Source organism: Zea mays, chromosome 4 (assembly GCF_902167145.1).
Source record: "Zea mays cultivar B73 chromosome 4, Zm-B73-REFERENCE-NAM-5.0, whole genome shotgun sequence".
In the NCBI taxonomy this organism is placed as follows: domain Eukaryota; kingdom Viridiplantae; phylum Streptophyta; class Magnoliopsida; order Poales; family Poaceae; genus Zea; species Zea mays.
In genome coordinates, this window is record NC_050099.1 from 74,825,266 (window position 1) to 74,845,216 (window position 19,951).

A 19,951-nucleotide genomic window follows, 5' to 3' on the forward strand; every position below is an offset into this window, starting at 1 on the left:
TGCCGCACCAGATTCATGGTGTACTTGAGGTCGTCCACCGATGCTTCCATGTATGGGCGCCAGGAATCGAACGCCGCAGTGGCGGACTCCAACGCCCCCACCCGGGACACGGCCGCCACCTCCACCGCATCGAGCCGCTCCACGGTCGCGGCGACGTGGGAATCGATCTCCGTCCGTAGGGTAGCAGCCACGGAATTGGACACGGTCGTCTCCAATTGCTGGATCGACGCGGTGTTCCGAGTGACAGACGCGTCCAGCGACCGCCAGCGCGCATCCTGCGCCGCTAGGCGCTCGCTGATGTCGCGGAGTAGCTTGGACTGCTCGTCGATGGCGAGCTTGAGGTTCGGCTCCATGGCTCCCAAATGCTTGGCGCGGCGCGTGAAGTAGGATTTCTCCAGCCCAGAGACCGGTGTCTCCGATACCAATTTGTTAGCGACCCAGACAACAGAACAGCCGCCACAAGTCTCAGGAACTAGAGAAGGTGAGGTGGAGGAGAAGAAGAACAGTAGTATTAGGGTTCATCATTCTCGACCACCTTCCTCTCAGCGGACAAACTGTTTAAGTATGTCATTACATGGCCTCCGGCCCATCAATTAATCCAGTCGCGGCCCACAACCCTGTGATTCGGCCTGCGTGCACGGCGGCCCCTTTCTTCTCCTCCGGCTTCAGACTTGGTGCTCTGTTCCTCTGAATGTGCCTTAGCAGCTATGCTGACATATACCTAGGTGTTGGATCCACTACCACTAGAGCTGATCATTATCTATTTGGATCCAATAGATATGGTAGCCAGCTAGTTTTTTTTTTGAGAAAATGAGGTATGTATGTACCTATGAGCTTTATCAATGGCCAATGAGATTTTAGGATGTTATATATCCAATCTAGACAACGTTTTGCGTACACATCCATTTGGCAAAGATCCTTAACTAAATGGTCTTTAATAATGTTCTTCTTTGTACTTTGGAAACAAGTAAGCAATATTTTCCATGTCCCTTCTTATATTATCCACGCATAACAAAAGAACAATCTATCTAACTTGTCCTAGTACCAAAATAACTCATGGGGCTAGTTCCCAATTGAACTAATTTCTCTTAGGGCTAGTTTGGTAACCTCATTTTTTCAAGGATTTCCATTTTCCCAAGACAAATTAGTTCATTTTCTTTTGAAAAATAGGAATCATTTGGGCAAATAGGATTTCCAAACTAGCCTTCGGTGCAGTAGTTTTCACTGGGTTTTTTTTTTGTTCCTAGAGAATGTAATAGAATTGCTTATGAACCTCTTGAGTACGAGTGCGTGTACAAGGATTGAGTACTGGTTGGGCTCACTTCCATAACACAATAATGCCATTTCTGCTGAAGAATTGTCAACCCATGTGTGATGAGAAGCTATCCGAAAAAAAAATCTTGCTGCGGAAGTTGTTTGGAAGTTGGACTTCTGAGTGGTGCTGCTCCCTCATGCAATGGTACACGGTAGTTGTGACTTCTGACTTTTCGGCTTCTGAGTGCTGCGGACTTGAGACTTGGCGCATGCACGGTAGTTCCATAGTTGTCGGTCGGGTGCCGATGATGTTGGAGGGATACTTTAGCATCTCTAAAAAGGTCCCTCAAAATTAAAATACTACGCTATTTAAAGTGTTTTTAGGGCACTTAAAAACAAATCCAACTTCAACATTTAAGCCCTAAACCATGCAATTTAGGAAATAAATTACATTAGCATGAAAGAAAAAAGATTATGGATGGTGTGGAAACTAAGTATAAGGCACTGATATGAGGTGTAGTATATTTGAGTGGCTCCATGATGTGTCTTATATTTTTTATGTATGATAGAAATTTGTAAAATATGGTATTGTTGGAATTGTTTTTTTATGGGTCAAGCATTATATTTCAAGATAAGGTACTAATTTAAGTCGCTATTGGAGATACTCTTAGAAGGTTGTAATTTGTTTAGGCCTTGTTCGTTTGTGTCGGATTGCACCTGGAATCATTCTCACTAATCAAAGTTTATATAAATTAGAGAAGTAATACGGTTAGGAATCGTTCCGACCCACTAATCCGGCGCAAACGAACAAGGCCTTAATCGCTTATCTGTAAGTGTAACATCAACCTTGCATTTTACAATAAATCAAATATATGGTTCAATGGTTTTTTTCCCGCCGAATAACTAGAATAATCTTGTAGCTTCTTCTTCTTCTTCAACCGCCTTGCGTACGTACTAACGTACGTGTAAGCTAGAGTATTCTCCAACCAGACTCTACTCTGAACAACATCAACTCCGTCCGCGTATGCAGGGGTACGGCATGACGGAGGCCGGGCCGGTGCTGTCCATGTGCCTGGCGTTCGCCAAGGAGCCGTTCAGGGTGAAGTCGGGCGCGTGCGGGACGGTGGTGCGCAACGCCGAGCTGAAGATCGTGGACCCGGACACCGGCAGGTCCCTCGCCCGCAACCTGCCCGGGGAGATCTGCATCAGGGGCCAGCAGATCATGAAAGGTAAGGTACTATATTTACATACAACACACTCTGACGACTGATCGATGATCTCTAGCAGCTAGCTGGCTCCGATCCTCCAACCAAAACGTTGACTCCAGGCGCCTAGATAAGATTATGCCTGCCACCAACTGCTTGCATGCTCGCTCGCATTGCATTGCATTAGAGAAACCGGTGGACTGCCGTCTGGCACATGCATCTGTCGTCCCTAGCTAGCTGGATCTGATCTCACTTGTTCGAACAGTATATCGTCAACTTCGATTTCATGAATAAAGTATCACAACAACTAACATGGAAGTCATCGTCTCCCTTCGCGAGAACGAAGAACGAAGAGCACGTGTTCTCGAGTCTTGGCATATGCATGCATGCGCAGCAGTATGGATCTAACAACGATTGATTGACACGGACGACACAAAATGGAATATGTAATAATGCACGCACGGAACAATTGATGGTTAACGGTCGTCGCAGGTTACCTGAACAACCCGGAGGCGACGAGGAACAGCATCGACGCCGGCGGGTGGCTGCACACGGGCGACGTCGGCTTCGTGGACGACGACGACGAGATCTTCATCGTCGACAGGCTCAAGGAGATCATCAAGTACAAGGGCCTCCAGGTGGCCCCCGCCGAGCTGGAGGCGCTGCTCATCACCCACCCAGGCATCGCCGACGCCGCCGTCGTCGGGTACGTACTACGTAATAACCAACCAATCATCACCTAGCTGGCTATCTAGCTAGGCGTGGTTCGCGCAATGCAACGACAGATACAGTACTTGGTAGTAGTAGTAGTGTTTCAGTCGTCGTTTGGGAAGTGAGCGAGATCACGCAAGGTGTCTCTACCTGTCATCGTCATCGTTGCAGGAAACAAGTGGAGCCGGAGATCGGGGAGATCCCGGTGGCCTTCGTAGCCAGGGCCAAAGGGAGGAGCGACGACGGGCTCACCGAGGACGACGTGAAGCAGTTTGTGGCCAAGGAGGTAAAGAACCCAACACACATGCATGCTCTCTAGCTTTCTTCCCACGATCCTCCTCTCCGTTTAACCGAGAGTGTGCTACAGGTGGTCTACTACAAGAAGGTCCGCGAGGTGGTCTTCGTCGACAGGATCCCCAAGGCCCCGTCGGGCAAGATACTGCGCAAGGAGCTCAGGAAGCGGCTTCAGCAGCACCAGCACCAGCAAGCCGTGTGATGTACATCATATTTGGGGTGACGTACTGTGCTCCGTGTTTTTGGTCTAGTTTGGCGGTGGGTGATGGTGATTAATTGTCTACCTCATAATGTTCATTTTGTTTTCAGACGTAATTTCCATCAGTGTGCGCATTAAAAATCTAATGCATTTTCATTCTGTTCTTCACAGCTAGCAGCGCGCGTACAGTGGCGAACCGAGTGTACGTAGTTCGGCTGTTTAGATTTCTTACGCTGAAACCTAGCTATTATATTCACCCAACGTTCAGACTTGAGACTTGTAGCGCACGTACGGGTGCTTGCCTCTTTTTTTTGAGATTTAGTTAAGGATTTGCATAGCGTTTGCTTCAACCAGTGGTAATATAATGCAAATGGTAACGAAATCAGGTTACACTGTCATTAAAGGTGCGTGGGGTCTTCAATCATTATGGTCTTTGTTGGGATTCGGAGATTATTATAGTGTCTTTGTTGGGATTCGGAATGTATATAAAACTTGTACGGGCTTGTTCGGTTAGCTCTCAATCCATATGGATTGAGCGGGATTGGATGGGTTTGAATCCCAAACAAGTCAAACTTCTTCACAATTTTTTTCAATCCCATCCAATCCATGTGTATTGGGAATAACCGAACAAGCCCTACAGGATTACAGGCTTGTTTTGGTTCTCCCATACTAAACTTTAGTCTCTTTTAATCCCTAAATTGACTAAATTAATTAACAAATGGTAAAATTATGCATACTAGAGTTCTATTATTGATTGTGTATTGGATTTTAAGTTTGAAATCCAAAACCAAATTTGAATTTGAATAAGTGATTGGATCTAAAATTAAATATGGAAAAAAGAAAAAAAAAGGAACAACAGAACTCTGCTTGGGCCGGACTCCTTGGCCCCGCTCACTCACGTGCGTCATCCGGTCCTGCACGCAGACAGGTAGGAGTGACAATGGACTCTAAATTTTAAACTAAAATGTAAGAATCATATTGGGTTAGGGTCGGACCCTATTTTTATTCATTTTTGCACTAAAATTAATTTAGGGCCCTAACATTTTGTGAAGAAACATTTGGATCGCGATCCGTTACTGATAGTCACCTAGAGGAGGGTGAATAGACGACGAAACCTAAAATTTACAACTTTAAACAACACTTGATCCTCTACTTAGCGATTAGAACAAGATAAACAAAATCGGAGTATAGAACTGTCCTATTCTTGCAAAAGTGTTGCTTCCAAAAAATGCGGGATAAACTCAAAGCAACACAACTAAATATCTATGATGAATAGAGCAAGAAGACTTAGTTAAGAAGGAAAACAACACAAGTTCTTTCTTGTAAGGAGTTGCTTCTATATATGAGAATTTTAACTTGAAGCAACACAGAGTAATATCAACAAAGAATAGCGCAAGAGAACTTAGAGAGGGAGAAGATGAACAAATCACAAGCAATAAACACAAGAGACATGGATGGTTTGTTTTACCGAGGTTCAATTCACCAAGAACCTAATCACCGCTGAGGAGTCCACAAAGGACGAGTCTTTTTCAAGCCTTTCCCTCTGAAAGGGAAATGTGCCCTTGGGCCATTTATATTATGTTTTGGTGATTAGATGCCCAACACATAGAGTTATGACGTTATCGAGCTAAGAGCCAAAGAGATGCAAATATAAAAGCAAGGTATGATTCTAGCCTTAGTAAAATTATTTTCGGACTAACATTATTCTACTAAGTGCTAGGAACCTTCTCAAAGTGAGAGAAATCGAATTGGAGAAGTTTGGCTCAATCGAGCCAGACTTGCACCAGCCTATGGTGCACTGGACTGTCCGATGTGCACCGGACAATGTCCAGTGCCCAGGCTGGCGCACTCAAGCAAACTAGGCGCTCTCTAGAAAAACTCAGGGTGCCACGACTATAATTCACCGGACTGTCCGGTGTGCACCGGACTATTCGGTGTGCTAGTCGCGCGCTCGGCCAACGGTCGACCGCGCAATCAGCGGGTGACACGTGGCTCCGCCAACGGTCAGAAGGTCGCACCGGACTGTCCGGTGTGCCGCCGGACTGTCTGATGTGCCACGGGGGCCGGTGGCTGCAACGGTCGGCTTCGTTAGAAAAGGAAGGAAATCGCGCACTGTTCACTGTGAAAGGGAAATAGGCTTACACCTTTTCCTAATTGGTTTTGGTGGTTGAATTGCCCAACACAAAAAATTAGACTAACTAGTTTGCTCTAGATTATGAGTTCTACAGGTGCCAAATGTTCACAACAAACCAATAAAAAGACCGTAAAAGGATTCAAATACAAGGGAGCAAAGTAAGCCGAAGTGTGCCCTGGTCTGGCGCACCGGACTGTCTGGTGCACCACCGGACAGTGTCCGGTGCACCAGGGACTCCAACTCCGAACTGCTCACCTTCGGGAATTCTGGAGGCCGCTCCGCTATAATTCATCGGACTGTCCGGTGTGCCAGCGGAGCAACGGCTACTTCGTGCCAACGGTCGTCTGCAGAAGGCATTAAATGCGCTACAGTACGCGCCAGAGTCAGAGCAGAGCCAGATGGCGCACCGGACACTGAACAGTGCCTGTCCGGTGCACCACCGGACTGTCCGGTGGCCCAGAAGACAGAAGCTCCAACGGTCGGAATCCAACGGCCAGGTGACGTGGCAGGCGCACCGGACAGTGTCCGGTGGCGCACCAGACTGTTCGGTGCGCCATGCGACAGCAGCCTTCACCAAACGGCTAGTTTGGTGGTTGGGGCTATAAATACCCCCAACCACCCACCATTCATTGCATCCAAGTTTTCTGACTTCCCACACCTTACAAGAGCTATAGCATTCAATACAAGACACACCAAAGTGATCAAATCCTCTCCCAAGTCCTTAGTTCATTCCAAGTCAAATAGTGACTTGTGTTCATTTGAGCTCTTGCGCTTGGATTGCTTCTTTTTCTCATTCTTTCTTGTGATCAACTCAATTGTAACCGAGGCAAGAGACACCAATTGTGTGGTGGTCCTTGCGGGGACTTTGTGTCCCGTTTGATTGAGAAGAGAAGCTCACTCGGTCTAAGTGACCGTTTGAGAGAGGGAAAGGGTTGAAAGAGACCCGGTCTTTGTGACCACCTCAACGGGGAGTAGGTTTGCAAGAACCGAACCTCGGTAAAACAAATCCTTGTGTCTCACTCCTTATTTGTGTCTCGGACTCATTCATATTTCTAACGCTAACCCGGCTTGTAGTTGTGCTTAAGTTTATAAATTTCAGATTCGCCCTATTCACGCCCCCCCTCTAGGCGACTTTCAATTGGTATCAGAGCCCGATGCTTCATTAGAGCTTAACCGCTCGAAGTGATATCGGGAGATCACGCCAAGAAGATGGTGATCGGCGGTGAGAAGTCCGCTACAAGCCACGGGAAGGCTCCATCAAGGGAGTCCGCCAACAAGAAGAAGGATGGATCCCCTTCACGCATTCGATCGCACAAGAGTGGCAAGAAGAAGAAGAAAATGAAGAAAGTGGTCTACTACGAGACCGATTCTTCCTCGCCCTATACATCCGGATCCGACTCCGCGTCCGTCACTTCTAAGCGCCAAGAGCGCAAGAAGTATAGTAAGATCCCCCTACGCTATCCTCGCATTCCTAAGCATACTCCATTACTTTCTGTCCCATTAGGAAAACCACCGACATTTGACGGTGAAGATTATTCTAGGTGGAGTGATATGATGAGATATCACCTAACCTTACTCCACAAAAGCATATGGGATGTTGTTGAGTTTGGTGTACAGGTACCATTCGTAGGGGATGAAGATTATGATGAGGATGAGGTGGCCCAAATCGTGCACTTCAACTCCCAAGCCACCACTATACTCCTCACCTCTCTAAGTCGAGAGGAGTATAACAAGGTGCAAGGATTGAAGAGTGCCAAGGAGATTTGGGACGTACTCAAAACCGCGCACGAAGGAGACGAGGTGACTAAGATCACCAAGCGGAAGATGATCGAGGGGGAGCTCGGTCGCTTCCGGCTTCGCCAAGGGGAGGAGCCACAAGAGATGTACAACCGGCTCAAGACCTTGGTGAACCAAGTGCACAACCTCGGGAGCAAAAAATGGGATGACCATGAAATGGTCAAGGTTATTCTTAGATCACTCGTTTTTCTTAACCCTACGCAAGTACAATTAATACGTGGTGATCCTAGATACACACTAATGTCTCCCGAGGAAGTAATAGGAAAATTTGTAAGCTTTGAATTGATGATCAAAGGCTCAAAGAAAATCATTGAGCAAGATGGCCCCTCCACGCCCTAAGCACAACTGGTCGCATTCAAGGCGACGGAGGAGAAGAAGGAAGACTCTACATCAAGTAGACTCCCCATCGACGCCTCCAAGCTCGACAACGAGGAAATGACGTTCATCATCAAGAGCTTCCGCCAAATCCTCAAGCAAAGGAGAGGGAAGGACTACAAGTCCCGCTCCAAGAAAGTGTGCTACAAGTGTGGTAAGCCCGGTCACTTTATTGCAAAATGTCCAATATCAAGTGACAGTGACAGGGGCGACGACAAGAAGGGAAAGAGGAGAGAAAAGAAGAGATACTACAAGAAGAAGGGCGGCGATGCCCATGTGTGCCGCAAGTGGAACTCCGACGAGAGCTCCTCCGACTCCTCCTCTGACGAGGACGCCGCCAACATCGCCGTCACCAAAGGACTCCTCTTCCCAAACGTCGGCCACAAGTGCCTCATGGCAAAGGACGACAAAAGGAAGAAGGTAAAATCAAGATCCTCCCCTAAATATGCATCCTCTAGTGATGAAGATAATTCTAGTGATGAGGAGGATAATTTGCGCACCCTTTTTGCCAACCTAAACATGCAACAAAAGGAAAAATTAAATGATTTAATTAGTGCTATTCATGAGAAGGATGAACTCTTGGATTCTCAAGAGGACTTCCTAATTAAAGAAAACAAGAAGCATGTTAAGGTTAAAAATGCTTACGTTCTAGAAGTAGAGAAATGTGAAAAACTATCTAGTGAGCTAAGCACTTGCCATGATATTATTGCCAACCTTAGAAATGAAAATGCTAAAATAATTGCTAAGGTTTATTCAAATGTTTGTGATGTTTCAATTCCCAATCTTAGAGATGATAATGTTAGTTTACTTGCTAAGATTGAAGAATTAAATGTCTCTCTTGCTAGCCTTAAGATTGAAAATGAAAAATTAATTGCTAAGGCCAAAGACTTAGATGTTTGCAATGTTACCATTTCTAATCTTAGAAGTGAAAATGACATATTACATGCTAAGATTGTTGAATTAAAATCTTGCAAACCCTCTACATCTACCGTTGAGCATGTTTCCATTTGTACTAGATGTAGAGACATTAATGTTGATGCTATTCATGATCACCTAGACTTAATTAAGAAACAAAATGATCACATAGCTCAACTTAATGCAAAAATTAATGAGCATGACTTAGAAAATGAAAAATTTAAGTTTGCTAGAAGCATGCTCTATAGTGGGAGACGCCCTGGCATCAAGGATGGCATTGGCTTCCAAAAGGGGGACAATGTCAAACTTAATGCCCCTCCTAAAAGATTGTCTAATTTTGTTAAGGGCAAGGCTCCCATGCCTCAGGATAACGAGGGTTACATTTTATACCCTGTCGGTTATCCCGAGCACAAGATTAGGAGAATTCACTCTAGGAAGTCTCACTCTGGCCCTAATCATGCTTTAATGTATAAGGGTGAGACATCTAGTTCTAGGCAATCAACCCGTGCAAAATTGTCTAAAAGAAAAACTCCTATTGCATCAAATGATTCTAACATGTCATTTAAAACTTTTGATGCATCTTATGTTTTAACTAACAAATCCGGCAAGGTAGTTGCCAAATATGTTGGGGGCAAACACAAGGGATCAAAGACTTGTGTTTGGGTACCCAAAGTTCTTGTATCTAATGTCAAAGGACCCAAAACCGTTTGGGTACCTAAAATCAAGAACTAAATTTGTTTTGTAGGTTTATGCATCCGGGGGCTCAAGTTGGATCATCGATAGCGGGTGCACAAACCACATGACAGGGGAGAAAAAGATGTTCTCCTCCTATGAGAAAAACCAAGATCCCCAACGAGCTATCACATTCGGGGATGGAAATCAAGGTTTGGTCAAAGGATTGGGTAAAATTGCTATATCTCCTGAACATTCCATTTCCAATGTATTTCTTGTAGATTCTTTAGATTACAACTTGCTTTCAGTTTCGCAATTATGTAAAATGGGTTACAACTGTCTTTTTACGGATATAGGTGTTACTGTCTTTAGAAGAAGTGATGATTCAGTAGCATTTAAGGGAGTGTTAGAGGGTCAGCTATACTTAGTAGATTTTGATAGAGCTGAACACGACACTTGCTTAATTGCCAAGACTAACATGGGCTGGCTCTGGCATCGCCGACTAGCTCATGTTGGAATAAAGAATCTTCACAAGCTTCTAAAGGGAGAACACATTTTGGGACTAACAAATGTTCATTTTGAGAAAGACAGAGTTTGTAGCGCATGTCAGGCAGGGAAGCAAGTTGGTGTTCATCATCCACACAAGAACATCATGACGACTGACAGGCCACTCGAGCTTCTACACATGGACCTATTCAGCCCGATAGCTTACATAAGCATCGGCGGGAGTAAGTACTGTCTAGTTATTGTGGATGACTATTCTCGCTTCACTTGGGTGTTCTTTTTGCAGGAAAAATCTTATACCCAAGAGACCATAAAGGGATTCTTGAGACGAGCTCAAAATGAGTTCGGCTTAAGGATCAAAAAGATTAGAAGCGATAACGGGATGGAGTTCAAGAACTCACAAATCGAAGGCTTTCTTGAGGAGGAGGGCATCAAGCATGAGTTCTCTTCTCCCTACACGCCACAACAAAATGGTGTAGTGGAGAGGAAGAATAGAACTCTATTGAACATGGCAAGAACCATGCTTGATGAATACAAGACTTCGAATCAGTTTTGGGCCAAGGCGGTCAACACCGCTTGCTACGCCATCAACCGGTTATATCTACACTGAATCCTCAAGAAGACATCATATGAACTCCTAACCGGTAAAAAGCCAAATGTTTCATATTTTAGAGTCTTTGGTAGCAAATGCTTTATTCTTGTTAAAAGAGGTAGAAAATCCAAATTTGCTCCTAAGGCTGTAGAAGGCTTTTTACTAGGATATGATTCAAACACAAGGGCATATAAAGTCTTTAACAAGTCCTCTGGACTAGTTGAAGTTTCTTGTGACATTGTGTTTGATGAGACTAACGACTCTCAAGTAGAGCAAGTTGATCTTGATGAGCTAGATGATGAAGAGGCTCCGTGCGTCGCGCTAAGGAACATGTCCATTGGGGATGTGTGTCCTAAGGAATCCGAAGAGCCTCCAAATGAACAAGATCAACCATCTTCCTCCATGCAAGCATCTCCACCAACTCAAGATGAGGATGAGGCTCAAGATGATGAAGGAAAAGATCAAGAAGATGAGCCACCTCAAGAGGAGAGCAATGATCAAGGGGGAGATGTACATGATCAAGATGAGGAAGATGAACAAGTTATAAGACCGCCATACCCAAGAGTCCACCAAGCAATCCAATGAGATCACCCCGTGAACACCATCCTAGACGATATTCAAAAGGGGGTAACTACTCGATCTCGTGTTGCTCATTTTTGTGAACATTACTCTTTTGTTTCCTCTATTGAGCCACACAAGGTAGAGGAAGCACTTCAAGATTCAGATTGGGTGGTGGCGATGCAAGAGGAGCTCAACAACTTCACTAGGAATGAGGTATGGCATTTAGTTCCACGTCCTAACCAAAATGTTGGAGGAACCAAGTGGGTTTTCCGCAACAAGCAAGATGAGCATGGTGTGGACAAGGAACAAAACCCGACTTGTGGCCAAGGGTTATTCACAAGTCGAAGGTTTGGATTTCGGTGAAACCTATGCACTCGTAGCTCGGCTAGAATCAATTTGCATTTTACTTGCCTATGCTACTTACCATGGCTTCAAGCTTTATCAAATGGACGTGAAAAGTGCCTTCCTCAATGGACCAATCAAGGAAGAGGTCTATGTTGAGCAACCTCCCGGCTTTGAAGATAGTGAGTACCCTAACTATGTATATAAACTCTCTAAGGCGCTTTATGGGCTCAAGCAAGCCCCAAGAGCATGGTATGAATGCTTTAGAGATTTTCTTATCACTAATGGCTTCAAAGTCGGAAAGGCCGATCCTACTTTATTTACTAAAACACTTGCAAATGATTTGTTTGTATGCCAAATTTACGTTGATGATATTATATTTGGGTCTACTAACGAATCTACATGTGAGGAATTTAGTAGGATCATGACACAAAAATTCGAGATGTCTATGATGGGGGAGTTGAAGTATTTCTTAGGATTTCAAGTGAAGCAACTACAAGAAGGCACCTTCATTAGCCAAACGAAGTATATTCAAGACATTCTAAACAAGTTTGGGATGAAGGATGCCAAGCCCATCAAGACACCCATGGGAACCAATGGGCATCTCGACCTCGACACGGGAGGTAAATTCGTAGATCAAAAGGTATACCGGTCGATGATAGGTTCTTTACTCTATTTATGTGCTTCACGACCGGATATAATGCTTTCCGTATGCATGTGTGCAAGTTTCCAAGCCAACCCTAAGGAAGCTCACCTTACGGCCGTAAAACGAATCTTAAGATATTTAGTTTATACTCCTAAGTTTGGGCTTTGGTATCCTAGGGGATCCACATTCGATTTAATTGGTTATTCGGATGCCGATTGGGAGGGGTGTAAAATTAATAGAAAGAGCACATCGGGGACTTGCCAATTCTTGGGAAGGTCCCTGGTGTCTTGGGCTTCAAAGAAGCAAAATTCCGTAGCTCTTTCTACCGTCGAAGCCGAGTATATTGCCACAGGCCATTGTTGCGCGCAATTGCTTTGGATGAGGCAAACCCTTAGGGACTATGGTTACAAATTAACCAAAGTTCCTCTTCTATGTGATAATGAGAGTGCAATTCGCATGGCGGATAATCCCGTTGAACATAGCCGCACTAAACACATAGCCATTCGGTATCATTTCTTAAGGGATCACCAACAAAAGGGGATATCGCGATTGCATATATTAACACTAAAGAACAATTAGCCGATATCTTTACCAAGCCACTAGATGAACAAACTTTCAACAAACTTAGGCATGAGCTAAATATTCTTGATTCTCGGAATTTCTTTTGATGTCTTGCACACATAGCTCATTAATATACATTTGATCATATCTCTTTTATATGCTATGACTAATGTGTTTTCAAGTGTATTTCAAACCAAGTCATAGATTGAAAGGGAATTGGAGCCTTCGGCGAAGACAAAGGCTTCCACTCCACTCCATTGAATCACTCATCCTTCGCCGTCGCTCCGCGTCACTCTCCATCTTTGGTATAATCTTCACTCATATTTTGTTCGCCAAAGGGGGAGAAATTAGTTCAAAGGGCCTATATTTCACTCAAGTATCCATTTTTGGCGATTCATGCCAAAGGGGGAGAAAGTATTAGCCCAAAGCAAAAGGACCGCACCCCACCAATTTCAAAATTTTGAGTTAATAAAAGATTTTTTCAATTGATGATTTTTCAATCGTTATCTTATTTTTGATAGAATTTCAAATTGGAACAACCTCTTCAAAACTAATATAAAAAACCCTCTTGAACACTAAGAGGAGGATTTAATTGAGGGGGAGTTTTGTTTAGTCAAAGGAAAAGCATTTGAAACGGGGGGGGGGGAGAAAATTTCAAATCTTGAAAATGCTTCTCAAAATCTTATTCATTTACCTTTGACTATTTGCAAAAGGACTTTGAAAAGAATTTACAAAAGAATTTGCAAAAACAAAACATGTGGTGCAAGCGTGGTCTGAAATGTTAAAAATAAAGAAACAATCCATGCATATCTTATGAGAATTTATTGGTTCAATTCTAAGTAACCTTTGCACTTACATTATGCAAACTAGTTCAATTATGCACTTCTATATTTGCTTTGGTTTGTGTTGGCATCAATCACCAAAAAGGGGGAGATTGAAAGGGTATTAGGCTTACACCTTTTTTCTAATTGATTTTGGTGGTTGAATTGCCCAACACAAATAATTGGATTAACTAGTTTGCTCTAGTCTATAAGTTTTACAGGTGCCAAAGGTTCACAACAAGCCAATAAAAAGACCAAAGATGGGTTCAAATAAAGAGAGCTAAAGACATCTCAAAGGCACCCTGGTCTGGCGCACCGGACAGTGTCCGGTGCACCAGGGAACATGACACTGAACTCACTACCTTCGGGAAAATGGGAGGCCGCTCCGCTATAATTCACCGGACTGTCCGGTGTCACACCGGACAGTGTCCGGTGTCACACCGGACAGTGTCCGGTGTGCCAGCGGAGCAACGGCTACTTCGCGCCAACGGTCGACTGCAACCGCATTAAATGCGCTACAGTGCGCGCCAGAGTCAGAGCACGCGCAGAAGAGGCACCGGTCAGTCTACAGGACCTGTCCGGTGCACCACCGGACAGCCCAGAGGCCCCACCAGTCAGAGCTCCAACGGTCAGAACCCAACGGCCGACTGACGTGGCTGGCGCACCGGACAGTGTCCGATGGCGCACCGGACTGTCCAGTGCGCCATGCGACAGACAGCCTCCCAACGACCACTTTTGGTGGTTGGGGGCTATAAATACCCCAACCACCCCACCATTCAATTGCATCCAAGTTTTCCAACTTCCTACACCTTACAAGAGCTATAGCATTCAATACAAGACACACCAAAGGGATCAAATCCTCTCCCAAGTCCTTAGTTCATTCCAAATCAAATAGTGACTAGTGAGAGAGTGACTTGTGTTCATTTGAGCTCTTGCGCTTGGATTGCTTCTTTTTCTCATTCTTTCTTGTGATCAACTCAATTGTAACCGAGGCAAGAGATAGGGATGGCAATTCTGCCCGCGGGCACGGATATCCGCGGGTTTCGTACCCGATGGGTATGGATATGGGTAAGAAATCTCGTCCACGGGTAAGGATACGGGTAACACTTCTCACCCGCGGGTAATTGACGGATATAAAATTTCACCCGCGGGTATTACCCGTTACCCGCTTAATTTACTAGCCCATCAAAATATCGACCATGTGTTCATTTTATCCTAAAACATTGTGTTGTAATAATTAATTATCTTAAGCATTTGAGAGTTATGTTTGTGGATGATCGATCATGTTTGTGGACTTTGAAGTTTGAACTATGTTCCTTGCCATTATATTATGTCTGTCAAGTTATGTTCTTGGTGAAATGAACATGACCACATACTCATATGCTATTTTCTGGCGGGTAACGGTTTGCCCGATATCCGTGGATATCCTGCGGATACGGGTACGGGTCGAAAATTTTAACCGCAAGCTCTCGCGAGCACGGGTAAGCACTAGAGACGCGGATATATTGGCGAGCGGGTAAATGGCTTACCCGCACTTTACCCGACCCGCTGCCATCCATAGCAAGAGACACCAATTATGTGGTGGTCCTTGCGGGGACTTTGTGTCCCGTTTGATTGAGAAGAGAAGCTCACTCGGTCTAAGTGACCGTTTGAGAGAGGGAAAGGGTTGAAAGAGACCCGGTCTTAGTGACCACCTCAACGAGGAGTAGGTTTGCAAGAACCAAACCTCGGTAAAACAAATCCTTGTGTCTCACTCTTTATTTGCTCATGATTTGTTTTTCGCCCTCTCTCTCGAACTCGTTTATATTTCTAACGCTAACCCGGCTTGTAGTTGTGCTTAAGTTTATAAATTGCAGATTCGCCCTATTCACCCCCCTCTAGGCGACTTTCAAGGCTAAAGACTTAGATGTTTGCAACGTTAACATTTCTAATCTTAGAAGTGAAAATGACATTTTACATGCTAAGATTGTTGAACTAAAATCTTGCAAACCCTCTACATCTACCGTTGAGCATGTTTCCATTTGCACTAGATGTAGAGATATTAATGTTGATGCTATTCATGACCACCTAGCTTTAATTAAGAAACAAAATGATCACATAGCTCAACTTAATGCCAAAATTAATGAGCATGACTTAGAAAATGAAAAATTTAAATTTGCTAGAAGAATGCTCTATAGTGGGAGACGCCCTGGCATCAAGGATGGCATTGGCTTCCAAAAGGGAGACAATGTCAAACTTAATGCCCCGCCTAAAAAATTGTCTAACTTTGTTAAGGGCAAGGCTCCCATGCCTCAGGATAACGAGGGTTACATTTTGTACCCTGCCGGTTATCCCGAGCACAAAATTAGGAGAATTCACTCTAGGAGGTCTCACTCTGGCCCTAATCATGCTTTTATGTATAAGGGTGAGACATCTAGCTCTAGGCAATCAACCCGTGCTAAATTGCCTAAGAAGAAAACTCCTATTGCATCGAATGATTCTAACATCTCATTTAAAACTTTTGATGCATCTTATGTTTTGACTAACAAATCCGGCAAAGTAGTTGCCAAGTATGTTGGGGGCAAGCACAAGGGGTCAAAGACTTGTGTTTGGGTACCCAAAGTTCTTGTATCTAATGTCAAAGGACCCAAAACCGTTTGGGTACCTAAAATCAAGAACTAAATTTGTTTTGTAGGTTTATGCATCCGGGGCTCAAGTTGGATCATTGACAGCGGGTGCACAAACCACATGACAGGGGAGAAGAAGATGTTCTCCTCCTATGAGAAAAACCAAGATCCCCAACGAGCTATCACATTCGGGGATGGGAATCATGGTTTGGTCAAAGGATTGGGTAAAATTGCTATATCACCTGACCATTCCATCTCAAATGTTTTTCTTGTAGATTCTTTAGATTATAACTTGCTTTCAGTTTCGCAATTATGTAAAATGGGTTACAACTGTCTTTTTACGGATATAGGTGTTATCGTCTTTAGAAGAAGTGATGATTCAGTAGCATTTAAGGGAGTGTTAGAGGGTCAGCTATACTCAGTAGATTTTATAGAGCTGAACTCGACACTTGCTTAATTGCTAAGACTAACATGGGCTGGCTCTGGCATCGCCGACTAGCACATGTTGGAATGAAGAATCTTCACAAGCTTCTAAAAGCAGAGCACATTTTGGGACTAACAAATGTTCATTTTGAGAAAGACAGGATTTGTAGCGCATGTTAGGCAGGGAAGCAAGTTGGTGTTCATCATCCACACAAGAACATCATGACGACTGACATGCCACTCGAGCTCCTACACATGGACCTAATCGACCCGATAGCTTACATAAGCATCGGCGGGAGTAAGTACTGTCTAGTTATTGTGGATGATTATTCTCGCTTCACTTGGGTGTTCTTTTTGCAGGAAAAATCTCATACCCAAGAGACCTTAAAGGGATTCTTGAGACGGGCTCAAAATGAGTTTGGCTTAAGGATCAAAAAGATTAGAAGCGACAACGGGACGGAGTCCAAGAACTCACAAATTGAAGGCTTCCTTGAGGAGGAGGGCATCAAGCATGAGTTCTCTTCTCCCTACATGCCACAACAAAATGGTGTAGTGGAGAGGAAGAATAGAACTCTATTGGACATGGCAAGGACCATGCTTGACGAATACAAGACTTCGGATCGGTTTTGGGCCGAGGCAGTCAACACCGCCTGCTACGCCATCAACCGATTATATCTACACCGAATCCTCAAGAAGACATCATACGAACTCCTAACCGGTAAAAAGCCCAATGTTTCATATTTTAGAGTCTTTGGTAGCAAATGCTTTATTCTTGTTAAAAGAGGTAGAACATCCAAATTTGCTCCTAAGGCTGTAGAAGGCTTTTTACTAGGATATGATTCAAACACAAGGGCATATAGAGTCTTTAACAAGTCCACTGGACTAGTTGAAGTTTCTTGTGACATTGTGTTTGATGAGACTAACGGCTCTCAAGTAGAGCAAGTTGATCTTGATGAGCTAGATGATGAAGAGGCTTCGTGCGTCGCGCTAAGAAACATGTCCATTGGGGATGTGTGTCCTAAGGAACCCGAAGAGCCTCCACAAGCACAAGATCAACCATCTTCCTCCATGCAAGCATCTCCACCAACTCAAGATGAGGATGAAGCTCAAGATTTTGAAGGAGAAGAACAAGAAGATGAGTCACCTCAAGAGGAGAGCAATGATCAAGGGGGAGATGCCCATGATCAAGATAAGGAAGATGAACAAGTTCCAAGGCCGCCACACCCAAGAGTCCACCAAGCAATTCAACGAGATCGCCCCGTGAACACCATCCTCGGCGATATTCAAAAGGGGGTAACTACTCGATCTCGTGTCGCTCACTTTTGTGAACATTACTCTTTTGTTTCCTCTATTGAGCCACACAAGGTAGAGGAAGCACTTCAAGATTCAGATTGGATGGTGGCGATGCAAGAGGAGCTCAACAATTTCACAAGGAATAAGGTATGGCATTTAGTTTCACGTCCTAACCAAAATGTTGTAGGAACCAAGTGGGTTTTCCGCAACAAGCAAGATGAGCATGGTGTGGTGACAAGGAACAAAGCCTGACTTGTGGCCAAGGGATATTCACAAGTCGAAGGTTTGGATTTCGGTGAAACCTATGCACTTGTAGCTAGGCTAGAATCAATTCGCATTTTACTTGCCTATGCTACTTACCATGGCTTTAAGCTTTACCAAATGGACGTGAAAAGTGCCTTCCTCAATGGACCAATCAAGGAGGAGGTCTATGTTGAGCAACCTCCCGGCTTTGAAGATAGTGAGTACCCTAACCATGTTTACAAACTCTCTAAGGCGCTTTATGGGCTCAAGCAAGCCCCAAGAGCATGGTATGAATGCCTAAGAGATTTTCTAATCACTAATGGCTTCAAAGTCGGAAAGGCCGATCCTACTTTATTTACTAAAACTCTTGCAAATGATTTGTTTGTATACCAAATTTATGTTGATGATATTATATTTGGGTCTACTAATGAATCTACATGTGAGGAATTTAGTAGGATCATGACACAAAAATTCGAGATGTCTATGATGGGGGAGTTGAAGTATTTCTTGGGATTTCAAGTGAAGCAACTCCAAGAGGGCACATTCATTAGTCAAACAAAGTACATTCAAGATATACTCAACAAGTTTGGGATGAAGGATGCCAAGCCCATCAAGACACCCATGGGAACCAATGGGCATCTCGACCTCGACACGGGAGGTAAATCCGTAGATCAAAAGGTATATCGGTCGATGATAGGTTCCTTACTCTACTTATGTGCATCTCGACCGGACATTATGCTTTCCGTATGCATGTGTGCAAGATTCCAAGCCGATCCTAAGGAAGCTCACCTTAGGGCCGTAAAACGAATCTTGAGATATTTAGTTTATACTCCTAAGTTTGGGCTTTGGTACCCTCGGGGATCCACATTTGATTTGATTGGTTATTCGGATGCCGATTGGGCGGGGTGTAAAATTAATAGAAAGAGCACATCGAGGACTTGCGAGTTCTTGGGAAGATCTCTGGTGTCTTGGGCTTCAAAGAAGCAAAATTTTGTCGCTCTTTCTACCGCCGAAGCCGAGTATATTGCCGCAGGTTATTGTTGCGCGCAATTGCTTTGGATGAGGCAAACCCTTAGGGACTACGGTTACAAATTAACCAAAGTTCCTCTTCTATGTGATAATGAGAGTGCAATCCGCATGACAGATAATCCCGTTGAGCATAGCCGCACTAAACACATAGCCATTCGTTATCATTTCTTAAGGGATCACCAACAAAAGGGGGATATCGAGATTGCATACATTAACACCAAAGAATAATTAGCCGATATCTTTACCAAGCCATTAGATGAACAAACATTTACCAAGCTTAGGCATGAGCTAAATATTCTTGATTCTAGGAATTTCTTTTGATATTTTTCACAAATAGCTCATTAATATACCTTTGATCATATCTCTTTCATATGCTATGACTAATGTGTTTTCAAGTGTATTTCAAACCAAGTCATAGATTGAAAGGGAATTGGAGTCTTCGGCGAAGACAAAGGCTTCCACTCCACTCCATCAAACTACTCACCCTTCGCCGTCGCTCCACACAACTCTCAAACTTTGGTATAATCTTCACTCCTATTTTATTTACCATAGGGAGAGAAAAATAGCAAGGGCTTATATCTCACTCAAAGTATCCATTTTTGGCGATTCATGCCAAAGGGGGAGAAAGTATTAGCCCAAAGCAAAAGGACCGCACCACCACGTTTCAAAAAAAATTGAGTTAAGAAAAGATTTTTCAAATGATGTTTTTCCAATTGGTATCTTATTGTTGATAGAATTTCAAATTGGAACACCCTCTTCAAAACTAATATCTAA

At 44.0% G+C, this 19,951-nt stretch overlaps 1 pseudogene across 1 annotated transcript; it reads left to right on the forward strand.

Annotated features, from left to right (window-relative positions):
* Positions 1-2,284: 2,284 nt before the first annotated feature.
* On the forward strand, positions 2,285-3,828 carry LOC109939191 (AMP-binding superfamily pseudogene; annotated as a pseudogene). Its single transcript, NR_160893.1, has 4 exons — positions 2,285-2,483; positions 2,952-3,165; positions 3,342-3,456; positions 3,538-3,828. The product of NR_160893.1 is annotated as an AMP-binding superfamily pseudogene (transcript).
* Positions 3,829-19,951: the final 16,123 nt, after the last annotated feature.